General features: G+C 39.1%; 1 non-coding gene across 1 annotated transcript; it reads right to left on the bottom strand.

The window, feature by feature from the left end:
* Positions 1-5756: 5756 nt before the first annotated feature.
* LOC112724287 (small nucleolar RNA R71) lies at positions 5757-5864 on the bottom strand. Its single transcript, XR_003163457.1, has one exon. It is a non-coding gene; the product is annotated as a small nucleolar RNA R71 (small nucleolar RNA).
* Between the last annotated feature and the right edge of the window lie 7826 nt (positions 5865-13690).

Genomic DNA, 13690 nt, shown 5'->3' with positions numbered 1-13690 from the left:
TACAGGAGGATTCTTCACTGTTTTGAGTTGATGTCGGGGTTAAGTATTAACCTTGATAAATCGAGTTTAATTCCGATCAACTGTGAGGCTCAGTGGGTACAACGTATGTGCTGCGTGCTGGGCTGCAAGGAAGCTTCCCTTCCAGTAAAATACTTGGGGATCTCGCTAGGAGCTAATCCAAGGTTGGTGAAGACTTGGAAGCCAATTGTTGACAAAGTGGAGAAAAAACTCATCCTTTGGAAAGCTAAGGTTCTCAATAAAGCCGGTAACTTGGTGCTCATTAAATCTGTACTAAATAGCCTTCCCGTATATTATTTGAGCCTGTATAAGATGCCAAAGGCTATTGCGGAGAAGCTTATTTTCTTACAGAGAAGATTTCTATGGAGTAAGGAGGATGGTAGGAATGGTATGGCTTTGGTCAGGTGGGAGGTGGTGCAGGAGCCTAAAAAGCTTGGTGGATTGGGTGTTGGGGATGCCATGTTGCGAAACATAGCCCTTCTGTTAAAGTGGTAGTGGCGATTTTCAAAGGAGGATTGTCTGCTGTGGAAGAAGGTGGTTTGCGCTTGTAATAACCTCAACCCAAATGTGTTGCTGTCCTCTCAAGTTTTACCTATCAAGGGGGTCCTTGGAAGGATATTTGTCAGATACAGTTTAAGAATCAGCAAGTAAGACAAAAGATGATTATTGGGTTGGCTATGGAGGTTGGTGATGGAAGAGGAACTCGGTTTTGGGAGGATGTCTGGCTGTGTGGTGGTGCTTTGAAAGATCAGTTTCCGAGACTCTTCTCAGTATCAAACCAAAGGGGATCTTTTATAGGGGATTGCGGGTTTTAGGATGGGGCTGAGTGGATATGGAACTTCCAATGGATGCGAGAGCTATTCCAATGGGAGTTGGATCTAGTGAATCAGTTGCATGATGCGTTAAGGCTGGTCAAATTGGCTTATGGGAGTGAGGATAGAGTTGTATGGAAATTTGATAAACAAGGGGTCTTTTCTACTAACTCTTTTATGCAGGTACTACAGGAGGACATCATTCCGGAGGATATAACAAGTTATAACTTTACAAGGACAATTTGGAAAGGTTTAGTTCCACCAAGAGTTGAATTGTTTGTCTGGTTTATTTTGACTGGTAGGGTCAATACAAAGGAGAGGCTGAGTCGGTTGGGAGTTATCCACCAGGAAGATGTTGTATGTGTGTTATGCAACAAAAGTACTGAATATGGTCACCATATGTTCCTTGGTTGTGATTTTGCTTGGCAGGTTTGGTGTGCTTGTTTATCATTTGTTGGAAGGCAATGGTCATACCCAAGGACGTTGAAAGAGCATTTTATAAGTTGGACTGAGATATCAGCTAGTAAGGAAGAGCGCAATAGGTGGTTGATGAGTTTTTGTGCGATTATCTGGAACATCTGGCTAGAAAGGAACATAAGGATTTTTCAGAATAAAGGGAAAGGGGTTGATGAGTGATGAGCGGATAATTTATACGCTTTTTGGCATTGTTTTTAGTAGGATCTAGTTACTTTTAGGGATGTTTTCATTAGTTTTTATGTTAAATTCACATTTCTGGACTTTACTATGAGTTTGTGTGTTTTTCTGTGATTTCAGGTATTTTCTGGCTGAAATTGAGGGACTTGAGCAAAAATCAGATTCAGAGGTTGAAGAAGGACTGCTGATGCTGTTGGATTCTGACCTCCCTGCACTCAAAATGGATTTTCTGGAGCTACAGAACTCACAATGGCGCGCTTCCAATTGCGTTGGAAAGTAGACATCCAGGGCTTTCCAGCAATATATAATAGTCCATACTTTGGCCAAGAATAGACGATGAAAACTGGCGTTTAACGCCAGCTCTCTGCCCAATTCTGGCGTCCAGCGCCAGAAAAGGATCCAAAACCAGAGTTGAACGCCAGAAATGGATCAAAAACTGGTGTTCAACTCCACAAATGGCCTCTGCACGTGTAAAGTTAAAGCTCAGCCCAAGCACACACCAAGTGGGCCCCGGAAGTAAATTTATGCATCAATTACTTACTCATGTAAACCCTAGTAGCTAGTTTATTATAAATAGGACCTTTTACTATTGTATTAGACATCTTTGGATTATCTTTTGATCTTTGATCAGTTGTATGCTATCTTAGATCACGTTTGAGGGCTGGCCTCTTGGCCATGCCTGGACTCTCACTTATGTATTTTTAACGGTAGAGTTTCTACACTCCATAGATTAAGGTGTGGAGCTCTGCTGTTCCTCAAAGATTAATGCAAAGTACTACTATTTTCTATTCAATTCATCTTGTTTCGCTTCTAAGATATTCATTCGTACTTCAATCTGAATGTGATGAACGTGACAATCATCATCATTCCCTATGAACGCGTGCCTGACAACCACTTCCGTTCTACCTTCGACTGAATGAGTATCTCTTAGATCTCTTAATCAGAATCTTCGTGGTGTAAGCTAGAATGATGGCGGCATTCAAGAGAATCCGGAAAGTCTAAACCTTGTCTGTGGTATTCCGAGTAGGATTCAATGATTGAATGACTGTGACGAGCTTCAAACTCGCGATTGCTGGGCGTAGTGACAGACGCAAAAGGATAGTAAATCCTATTCCAGCATGATCGAGAACCGACAGATGAATAGTCGTGCCGTGACAGGGTGCGTTGACCATTTTCACTGAGAGGATAAGATGAAACCATTGACAAAGGTGATGCCTCCAGACGATTAGCCGTGCCGTGACAGGGCATTGGATCATTTTCCCGAGAGATGACCGAAAGTAGCCATTGACAGTGGTGATGTATCACATAAAGCCAGCCATGGAAAGGAGTAAGACTGATTGGATGAAGATAGCAGGAAAGCAGAGGTTCAGAGGAACGAAAGCATCTCTATTCGCTTATCTGAATTTCTCACCAATGATTTACATAAGTATTTCTATCCCTATTTTATTATATTATTTTCGAAAACTCCATAACCATTTGATATCCGCCTGACTGAGATTTACAAGGTGACCATAGCTTGCTTCATACCAACAATCTCCGTGGGATTCGACCGTTACTCATGTAAGGTATTACTTGGACGACCCAGTGCACTTGCTGGTTAGTTATGCGAAGTTGTGAAGATATGTTTAGACCATGATTCTGTGCATCCGTTTTTGGTGCCATTGCCGGGGAATCAATTTCGAACAACAATTCACAACCTGAGTAGCAATTTCGCATACCAAGTTTTTGGCGCCGTTGCCGGGAAAAGAAAGAGCAATGAATTTTACATAATTAAAGTGTAATCACGATTCCGCGTACCAAGTTTTTGGCGCCGTTGCCGGGGATTGTTTGAGTTTGGACAACTGACGGTTCATCTTGTTGCTCAGATTAGGTAATTTTCTTTTTGTTTTGCTTTCAAAAATTTTTCAAAAATCTTTCAAAAAAAAATTTTTTCTTTTGTTTTCGGAAAAAAAAATTTGTTTTCAAAAATATATTTTTATTCAAAATTTTTAAGAATGAATTCTAGTGTTTCATGAAGCATGTGAAGCCTGGCTGGCTGAAAAGCCATGTCTAAATTCATTTGGACTGAGGCTTGCAATTTGTTATCAAGAGCAAGTTAGTTGTTGTTAATCCATCTGCTACTGTTCCTGATTCACCTGCTGAAGCTTGGCTGGCCATTGGCCATGTCTAGTGTTTTGGACCGGAGCTTTCATTGAAAGCTTGGCTGGCTAGTGAGCCATGTCTAATTCCTGGACTGAAGCTTTAGACTAAGAATGCAAGATTCCTGGAATTCATGTTAAAAATTTTGGAATCCTTATTTTTTCTTTTTCGTATAATTTTTGAAAAAAAAAATCCAAAAAAAAAATTAGAAAATCATAAAAATCAAAAATATTTTTTGTGTTTCTTGTTTGAGTCATGAGTCATGTCATAAGTTTGGTGTCATTTGCATGTGTATCTTGCATTTTTCGAAAATTTCATGCATTCATAGTGTTCTTCATGATCTTCAAGTTGTTCTTGGTAAGTCTTCTTGTTTGATCTTAATGATTTTTTGTTTTGTGTTGTATGGTGTTTTTCATATGCATTCTTGAATTCTTAGTGCGTAAGCATTAAAGAATTCTAAGTTTGGTGTCTTGCATGTTTTCTTTGCATTAAAAATTTTTCAAAATTGTGTCTATGATGTTCATCTTGACATTCAAAGTGTTCTTGGTGTTCATCTTGACATTCATAGCATTCTTGCATGCATTCATTGTTTTGATCCATAACTTTCATGCATTGCATCATTTTTCCTGTTTTCCTCTCTCATCATAAAAATTCAAAAAACAAAAAAAAATATATTTCCCTTTTTCTCTCATCAAATTCAAAAATTTGAGTTGACTTTTTCAAAAATTTTTAAAATCAAGTTGTTTCTTATGAGTCAAATCAAATTTTCAATTTGAAAATCTTATCTTTTTCAAAATCTTTTTCAAAAATCAAATCTTTTTCAAAATTCTTAGTTATTTTCGAAAATTCCAAAAATATTTTTCAAAAATCTTTTTCTTATTTTTATATCAAATTTTCGAAAATAACATAATCAATTAATGTTTTGATTCAAAAATTTGAAGTTTGTTACTTGCTTGTTAAGAAAGATTCAAACTTTAAGTTCTAGAATCATATCTTGTGATTTCTTATGAATCAAGTCATTAATTGAGATTTTAAAAATCAAATCTTTTTCAAAACTAATTTCTAAAATATCTTCTTATCTTACCTTTTTCAAAAAGTTGGTTTCAAAATATCTTTTCTAACCTCCTAACTTCTTATCTTTTCAAAATTTGTTTCAACTAACTAACTAACTTTTTGTTTGTTTCTTAACTTTTTCAAAACTACCTAACTAACTCTCTCTCTCTAATTTTCGAAAATATCTTCCCTCTTTTTCAAAAATTTCTCTTTAATTAACTAATTATTCTTATTTTCATTTTTGATTTTAAAAATTTTCGAAAATTACTAACATTTTTCAAAAACCATTTTCGAAAATCATTAACTCTTTTTCAAAAATATTTTTTGAAAATTCTCCCCCTCCCATCTTATTCTATTTATTTATTCATTTATTAACATCTCATCTCACATCTCAACCCTCCTCACAGTTGTGTTTCTTCCATTACATTACATTCTTTGTCTCCCTCCTTTCTTCCACTCACAAAGGGATCCCTATACTGTGGTATAAAGGATCTCTATTATTATTATTATTATTATTATTATTTTGTGTGCCCTCTTCTTTGTCATATGATCAGGAGCAAGGATAAGAACATTCTTGTGGAAGCAGATCCAGAACTTGAAAGGACTCTGAAAAGGAAACTAAGAGAAGCTAAAATACAACAATCCAGAGATAACCTTTCAGAAATTTTCGAACAGGAAGAGGAGACGGCAGCCGAAAATAATAATAATGTAAGGAAGATGCTTGGTGACTTTATTGCACCTAATTCTAACTTACATGGAAGAAGCATCTCCATTCCTGCCATTGGAGCAAACAACTTTGAGCTGAAACCTCAATTAGTTTCTCTGATGCAGCAGAACTACAAGTTTCATGGACTTCCATCTGAAGATCCTTTTCAGTTCTTAACTGAATTCTTGCAGATATGTGATACTGTTAAGACTAATGGAGTAGATCCTGAAGTCTACAGGCTCATGCTTTTCCCTTTTGCTGTAAGAGACAGAGCTAGATTATGGTTGGATTCTCAACCCAAAGACAGCCTGAACTCTTGGGATAAGCTGGTCACGGCTTTCTTAGCCAAGTACTTTCCTCCTCAAAAGGTGAGCAAGCTTAGAGCTGATGTTCAAATCTTCAGACAGAAAGAAGGTGAATCCCTCTATGAAGCTTGGGAAAGATACAAACAGTTGACCAAAAAGTGTCCTTCTGACATGCTTTCAGAATGGACCATCCTGGATATATTCTATGATGGTTTATCTGAGCTATCAAAGATGTCACTGGACACTTCTGCAGGTGGATCCATTCACCTAAAGAAAACGCCTGCAGAAGCTCAAGAACTCATTGACATGGTTGCTAATAACCAGTTCATGTACACTTCTGAAAGGAATCCTGTGAGCAATGGGACGCCTCTGAAGAAGGGAGTTCTTGAAGTTGATACTCTGAATGCCATATTGGCTCAGAATAAAATATTGACTCAGCAAGTCAATATGATCTCTCAGAGTCTGCATGGAATGCAAGCTGCATCCAACAGTACTCAAGAGGCATCTTCTGAAGAAGAAGCTTATGATCCTGAAAACCCTGCAATAGCAGAGGTAAATTATTTAGGTGAACCTTATGGAAACACCTATAACTCATCATGGAGAAAGCATCCAAATTTCTCATGGAAGGATCAAAAGCCTCAACAAGGCTTTAATAATGGTGGAAGAAACAGGTTTAGCAATGGCAAGCCTTTTCCATCATCCACTCAGCAACAGACAGAGAATTCTGAGCAGAACCCATCTAGCTTAGCAAACTTAGTCTCTGATCTATCTAAGGCCACTGTGAGTTTCATGAATAAAACAAGATCTTCCATTAGAAATTTGGAAGCACAAGTGGGCCAGCTGAGTAAAAGGATCACTGAAATCCCTCCTAGTACTCTCCCAAGCAATACAGAAGAGAATCCAAAAGGAGAGTGCAAGGCCATTGACATAAGCACCATGGCCGAACTCAAAGAAGGAGAGGAGGACGTGAATCCCAAGGAGGAAGACCTCCTGGGACGTCCAGTGACCAATAAGGAGCTTCCCTCTGAGGAACCAAAGGACTTTGAGGCTCATCTAGAGACCATAGAGATTCCATTAAACCTCCTTATGCCCTTCATGAGCTCTGATGAGTATTCATCTTCTGAAGAGAATGAGGATGTTACTGAAGAGCAAACTGCCAAGTTCCTTGGTGCAATCATGAAGCTAAATGCCAAACTATTTGGCATTGAAACTTGGGAAGATGAACCTCCCTTGTTCACCAATGAACTAAGTAATCTGGATCAACTGACATTGCCTCAGAAGAGACAGGATCCTGGAAAGTTCATAATACCTTGTACCATAGGCACCATGATCTTTAAGGCTCTGTGTGACCTTGGTTCAGGGATAAACCTCATGCCCCTCTCTGTAATAGAGAAACTGGGAATCTATGGGGTGCAAGCTGCTAAAATCTCACTAGAGATGGCAGACAATTCAAGAAAACAGGCTTATGGACAAGTAGAGGACGTGTTAGTAAAGGTTGAAGGCCTTTACATCCCTGCTGATTTCATAGTCCTGGATACTGGAAAGGAAGAGGATGAATCCATCATCTTAGGAAGACCTTTCCTGGCCACAGCAAGAGCTGTGATTGATGTTGATAGAGGTGAAATGGTCCTTCAATGGAATGAGGACTCCCTTGTGTTTAAAACTCAAGGATCTCCCTCTGCAACCATGGAGAGGAAGCAGAAAAAGCTTCTCTCAAAGCAGAGTCAAATAAAGCCCCCACAGTCAAACTCTAAGTTTGGTGTTGGGAGGCCACAACCAAACTCTAAGTTTGGTGTTGAACTCCCATATCCAAACTCTAAGTTTGGTGTTGGAGAGTCTCAACAAAGCTCTGCACATCTGTGAGGCTCCATGAGAGCCCACTGTCAAGCTATTGACATTAAAGAAGCGCTTGTTGGGAGGCAACCCAATTTTTATTTATCTAACTATATTTTTCTTAGTTATATGTCTTTATAGGTTCATGATCATGTGGAGTCACAAAATAAATATAAAAATTGAAAACGGAATCAAAAACAGCAGAAGAAAAATCACACCCTAGAGGAGCATCTGTCTGGCGTTCAGCGCCAGAACAGAGCATGGTTCTGGCGTTCAACGCCAGAAATGGCACACAAATGGGCGTTGAACGCCCAAAATGGCCACCAACCTGGCGCTGAACGCCCAGAGTTGGGTGCAAAGGCATTTTTACATGCCTAATGGGTGCAGGGATGTAAATCCTTGATCCACTCAGGATCTGTGGACCCCACAGGATCCCCACCTACCTCCACTCACTTCTTCTCACCACTCTCTTTCACACTACCCCATAAACACTCTTCCCCAAAAACCCTTCACCAATCACCTCAAACTCTCTTCCCCATCACCTCTTCACCACTCACATCCATCCACTCTTCCCCATAAACCTACCTCATAAACTCCACCTACCTTCAAAATTCAAAACCAATTTCCCACCCATATGGCCGAACCTTAACCCCCCCTCCCTTCCCTATATAAAGCCCTCCATTCTTCATCAAATTCACACAACACACCCCTCTACACCCTTCTTGGCCGAAAACACTTCCCACTCTCCCTCTCCTCCATTTCTTCTTCTTTTTCATCCATTCTTTCTTTTATTGCTCGAGGGCGAGCAAAATTCTAAGTTTGGTGTGGTAAAAGCATAAGCTTTTTGTTTTTCCATTACCATTGATGGCACCTAAGACCGGAGAATCCTCTAGAAAGGGGAAAGGGAAGACAAAAGCTTCCACATCCGAGTCATGGGAGATGGAAAGGTTCATCTCCAAAGCCCATCAAGACCACTTCTATGATGTTGTGGCCAAGAAGAAGGTGATCTCTAAGGTCCCTTTCAAACTCAAAAGAAATGAGTATCCGGAGATCCGACATGAAATTCAAAGAAGAGGTTGGGAAGTTCTAACAAATCCCATCCAACAAGTCGGCATCCTAATGGTTCAAGAGTTCTATGCTAATGCATGGATCACCAAGAACCATGATCAAAGTAAGAACCCGGATCCAAAGAACTATGTTACAATGGTTCGGGGGAAATACTTGGATTTTAGTCCGGAAAATGTGAGGTTGGCGTTTAACTTGCCCATGATGCAAGGAGATGAACGCCCCTACACTAGAAGGGTCAACTTTAATCAAAGGTTGGACCAAGTCCTTATGGACATATGTGTAGAAGGAGCTCAATGGAAGATTGACTCCAAAGGCAAGCCGGTTCAACTAAGAAGATTGGACCTCAAGCCTGTAGCTAGAGGATGGTTGGAGTTCATTCAATGCTCAATCATTCCCACTAGCAACCGGTCTGAAGTTACTATAGACCGGGCCATCATGATCCATAGCATCATGATTGGAGAAGAGGTGGAAGTTCATGAGATTATACCTCAAGAACTCTACAAGGTGGCTGACAAGTCCTCCACTATGGCAAGGTTAGCCTTTCCTCACCTCATCTGCCACCTATGCAATTCGGCTGGGATTGACATAGAGGGAGATATCCTCATTAAAGAGGACAAGCCCATCACTAAGAAGAAGATGGAGCAAGCAAGAGAGCCCATTCATGGAGCTCAAGAGGCGTATGAAGCTCATCACCATGAGATCCCGGAGATGCCTCAAATGCACTTTCCTTCCCAAAACTATTGGGAGCAAATCAACACCTCCCTAGGAGAATTGAGTTCCAATATGGGACAACTAAGGGTGGAACATCAAGAGCACTCCATCATGCTTCATGAAATAAGAGAAGATCAAAAAGCAATGAGGGAGGAGCAACAAAGACAAGGAAGAGACATAGAAGAGCTCAAGGACATCATTGGTTCCTCAAGAAGGAAACGCCACCATCACTAAGGTGGATTCATTCCTTGTTCTTATTTCTTTTGTTTTTCGTTTTCTATGTTATGTGCTTATCTATGTTTGTGTCTTCATTACATGATCATTAGTAGTTAGTAACTATGTCTGAAAGTTATGAATGTCCTATGAATCCATCACCTCTCTTAAATGAAAAATGTTTTAATTCAAAAGAACAAGAAGTACATGAGTTTCGAATTTATCCTTGAACTTAGTTTAATTATATTTGATGTGGTGACAATGCTTCTTGTTTTCTGAATGAATGCTTGAACAGTGCATATGTCTTTTGAAGTTGTTGTTTAAGAATGTTAAATATGTTGGCTCTTGAAAGAATGATGACTAGGAGACATGTTATTTGATAATCTGAAAAATCATAAAAATGATTCTTGAAGCAAGAAAAAGCAACAAAGAACAAAGCTTGCAGAAAATATATATATATATATATATATATATAGGCGAAAAAAAAATATAGAAAGAAAAAGAAAAAGCAAGCAGAAAAAGCCAAAAGCTCTTAAAACCAAGAGGCAAGAGCAAAAAAGCCAATAACCCTTAAAACCAAAAGGCAAGGGCAAATAAAAAGGATCCCAAGGCTTTGAGCATCAGTGGATAGGAGGGCCTAAAGGAATAAAATCCTGGTCTAAGCGGCTAAACCAAGCTGTCCCTAACCATGTGCTTGTGGCGTGTAGGTGTCAAGTGAAAACTTGAGACTGAGCGGTTAAAGTCAAGGTCCAAAGCAAAAAAAGAGTGTGCTTAAGAACCCTGGACACCTCTAATTGGGGACTTTAGCAAAGCTGAGTCACAATCTGAAAAGGTTCACCCAATTATGTGTCTGTGGCATTTATGTATCCGGTGGTAATACTGAAAAACAAAGTGCTTAGGGCCACGGCCAAGACTCATAAAATAGCTGTGTTCAAGAATCATCATACTGAACTAGGAGAGTCAATAACACTATCTGAACTCTGAGTTTCTATAGATGCCAATCATTCTGAACCTCAATGGATAAAGTGAGATGCCAAAACTATTCAAGAGGCAAAAAGCTATAAGTCCCGCTCATTTGATTGGAGCTATGTTTCATTGATAGTTTGGAATTTATAGTATATTCTCTTCTTTTTATCCTATTTGATTTTCAGTTGCTTGGGGACAAGCAACAATTTAAGTTTGGTGTTGTGATGAGCGGATAATTTATACGCTTTTTGGCATTGTTTTTAGTATGTTTTTAGTAGGATCTAGTTACTTTTAGGGATATTTTCATTACTTTTTATGTCAAATTCACATTTCTGGACTTTACTATGAGTTTGTGTGTTTTTCTGTGATTTCAGGTATTTTCTGGCTGAAATTGAGGGACTTGAGCAAAAATCAGATTCAGAGGTTGAAGAAGGACTGCTGATGCTGTTGGATTCTGACCTCCCTGCACTCAAAATGGATTTTTCTGGAGCTACAAAACTCAAAATGGTGCGCTTCCAATTGAGTTGGAAAGTAGACATCCAGGGCTTTCCAGCAATATATAATAGTCTATACTTTGGCCAAGAATAGACGACGCAAACTGGCGTTTAACGCCAGCTCTCTGCCCAATTCTAGCGTCCAGCGCCAGAAAAGGATCCAAAACCAGAGTTGAACGCCAGAAATGGATCAAAAACTGGCGTTCAACTCCACAAATGGCCTCTGCACGTGTAAAGTTAAAGCTCAGCCTAAGCACACACCAAGTGGGCCCCGGAAGTAAATTTATGCATCAATTACTTACTCATGTAAACCCTAGTAGCTAGTTTATTATAAATAGGACCTTTTACTATTGTATTAGACATCTTTGGATTATCTTTTGATCTTTGATTAGTTGTATGCTATCTTAGATCACGTTTGAGGGCTGGCCTCTTGGCCATGCCTGGACTCTCACTTATGTATTTTTAACGGTAAAGTTTCTACACTCCATAGATTAAGGTGTGGAGCTCTGCTGTTCCACAAAGATTAATGCAAAGTACTACTGTTTTCTATTCAATTCATCTTGTTTCGCTTCTAAGATATTCATTCGTACTTCAATCTGAATGTGATGAATGTGACAATCATCATCATTCCCTATGAACGCGTGCCTGACAACCACTTCCGTTCTACCTTTGACTGAATGAGTATCTCTTAGATCTCTTAATCAGAATCTTCGTGGTGTAAGCTAGAATGATGGCGGCATTCAAGAGAATCCGGAAAGTCTAAACCTTTTCTGTGGTATTCCGAGTAGGATTCAATGATTGAATGACTGTGACGAGTTTCAAACTCGCGATTGCTGGGCGTAGTGACAAACGCAAAAGGATAGTAAATCCTATTCCAGCATGATCGAGAACCGACAGATGAATAGCCGTGCCGTGACAGGGTGCGTTGACCATTTTCACTGAGAGGATAAGATGAAACCATTGACAAAGGTGATGCCTCCAGACGATTAGCCGTGCCGTGACAGGGCATTGGATCATTTTCCCGAGAGATGACCGAAAGTAGCCATTGACAGTGGTGATGTATCACATAAAGCCAGCCATGGAAAGGAGTAAGACTGATTGGATGAAGATAGCAGGAAAGCAGAGGTTCAGAGGAACGAAAGCATCTCTATTCGCTTATCTGAAATTCTCACCAATGATTTACATAAGTATTTCTATCCCTATTTTATTATATTATTTTCGAAAACTCCATAACCATTTGATATCCGCCTGACTGAGATTTACAAGGTGACCATAGCTTTCTTCATACCAACAATCTCCGTGGGATTCGACCGTTACTCACGTAAGGTATTACTTGGACGACCCAGTGCACTTGCTGGTTAGTTATGCGAAGTTGTGAAGATATGTTTAGACCATGGTTCTGTGCATCCGTTTTTGGTGCCATTGCCGGGGAATCAATTTCGAACAACAATTCACAACCTGAGTAGCAATTTCGCATACCAATGAGATTATTCATATGTCCTTCATGAACTATAAGGAGTGGTTAGGTGTGGATCCTTTTTGTTGTTGATGGAAATGCCGGAGATGACAATGGGATAAACATTAGTGTTATTTTGAGTTAGCTAGCTTGCTTTATGGATTCCACTGGTTATTTTGTTATCGCTCCACTTGATGTGTTGAGCTTCTTTCTTTCAAAAAAAAATTACTATATATTATATTAGAATTTAGTAAGTTTAAGAAAGATGAGCTGTTAAAAAATGGGTCGAATCAAATGTGGAGTTATTAGAAAAAAAATACAAAAAGGGGAGAAGAGCTAAATAGGACATCAAAAAAGAAACCAAAAAAAAGAGAAGAAGGAGATCTCAATGAAAGTGAGGAGAATGAGTTTGAAAGTAAAATTACAAAAACTTGGTGAATAGAATCATAATTCAGATTTAACTTGTAGTGGTGATGAGACTATGGTAGATTATAGAGTAATTACCCAAATTAGTCCATGAGAATTTTAAAAGCGGACACTTTAGTCCTCAAAAAAATTAATACACAAAAACACCCCCAAAAATTTTCTCCGGCGGACAATTCAGTCCCTGGCTTGATTTCTCCGTTTGTGACCAACGGAAAATGATGAAGTAGTACATCTGAAGGCCACGTAGACTGCTACGTGTCAGGTGACGTGGCTGGACAAATTAGATCCTATCCTCGTCAGTAGAACGGCATCGTTTTTCGCGTTTGAGAGGAATATAAAAAGTCTCTCTTCACTTCATATAAAGGTAAAAGACCCTAACCCCCACCTTTGTTAAGTTTTTTATAGAGAAAACCATACCTTCTTGGAACGTTCATCTTCTACATCATCTCCCACATCACCATCGTGACGACGTTGATAAAATTCTGCATTCTGTTATCATTTGTAACGCCTCATGCTCAAATCCAGAAGCACGAATCACGTATAAGAGTGACAAGGACCACTTAAGACTTGCGTTGAAGAAGGTAAGAATGTATTATATTCTTATTCTCTGTCCGAAAAACTAGTTTAGATTTACTGATTCATTTTTTGGGTTGGGGTACAGAGCACAAAACGTGCTATGGCATTGTTTGCTAGTTCTAATTTTGTTTTTGCATGTATGTTCGCTCACAATTGCTCAGTAGTATACAATGTTGTTAGTTTTTACGGTGTTGAAGGTAGATTTTTTGTTTTTTTTTTTTGTTTTTTCTTTATGGAATTTGTCAGAATTTAGGGTTATA

This window comes from Arachis hypogaea, chromosome 11 (assembly GCF_003086295.3).
Source record: "Arachis hypogaea cultivar Tifrunner chromosome 11, arahy.Tifrunner.gnm2.J5K5, whole genome shotgun sequence".
Classification (NCBI taxonomy): domain Eukaryota; kingdom Viridiplantae; phylum Streptophyta; class Magnoliopsida; order Fabales; family Fabaceae; genus Arachis; species Arachis hypogaea.
Note: the sequence above shows the minus strand (reverse complement) of the source record. Positions and strands in the feature narration are given on the sequence as shown.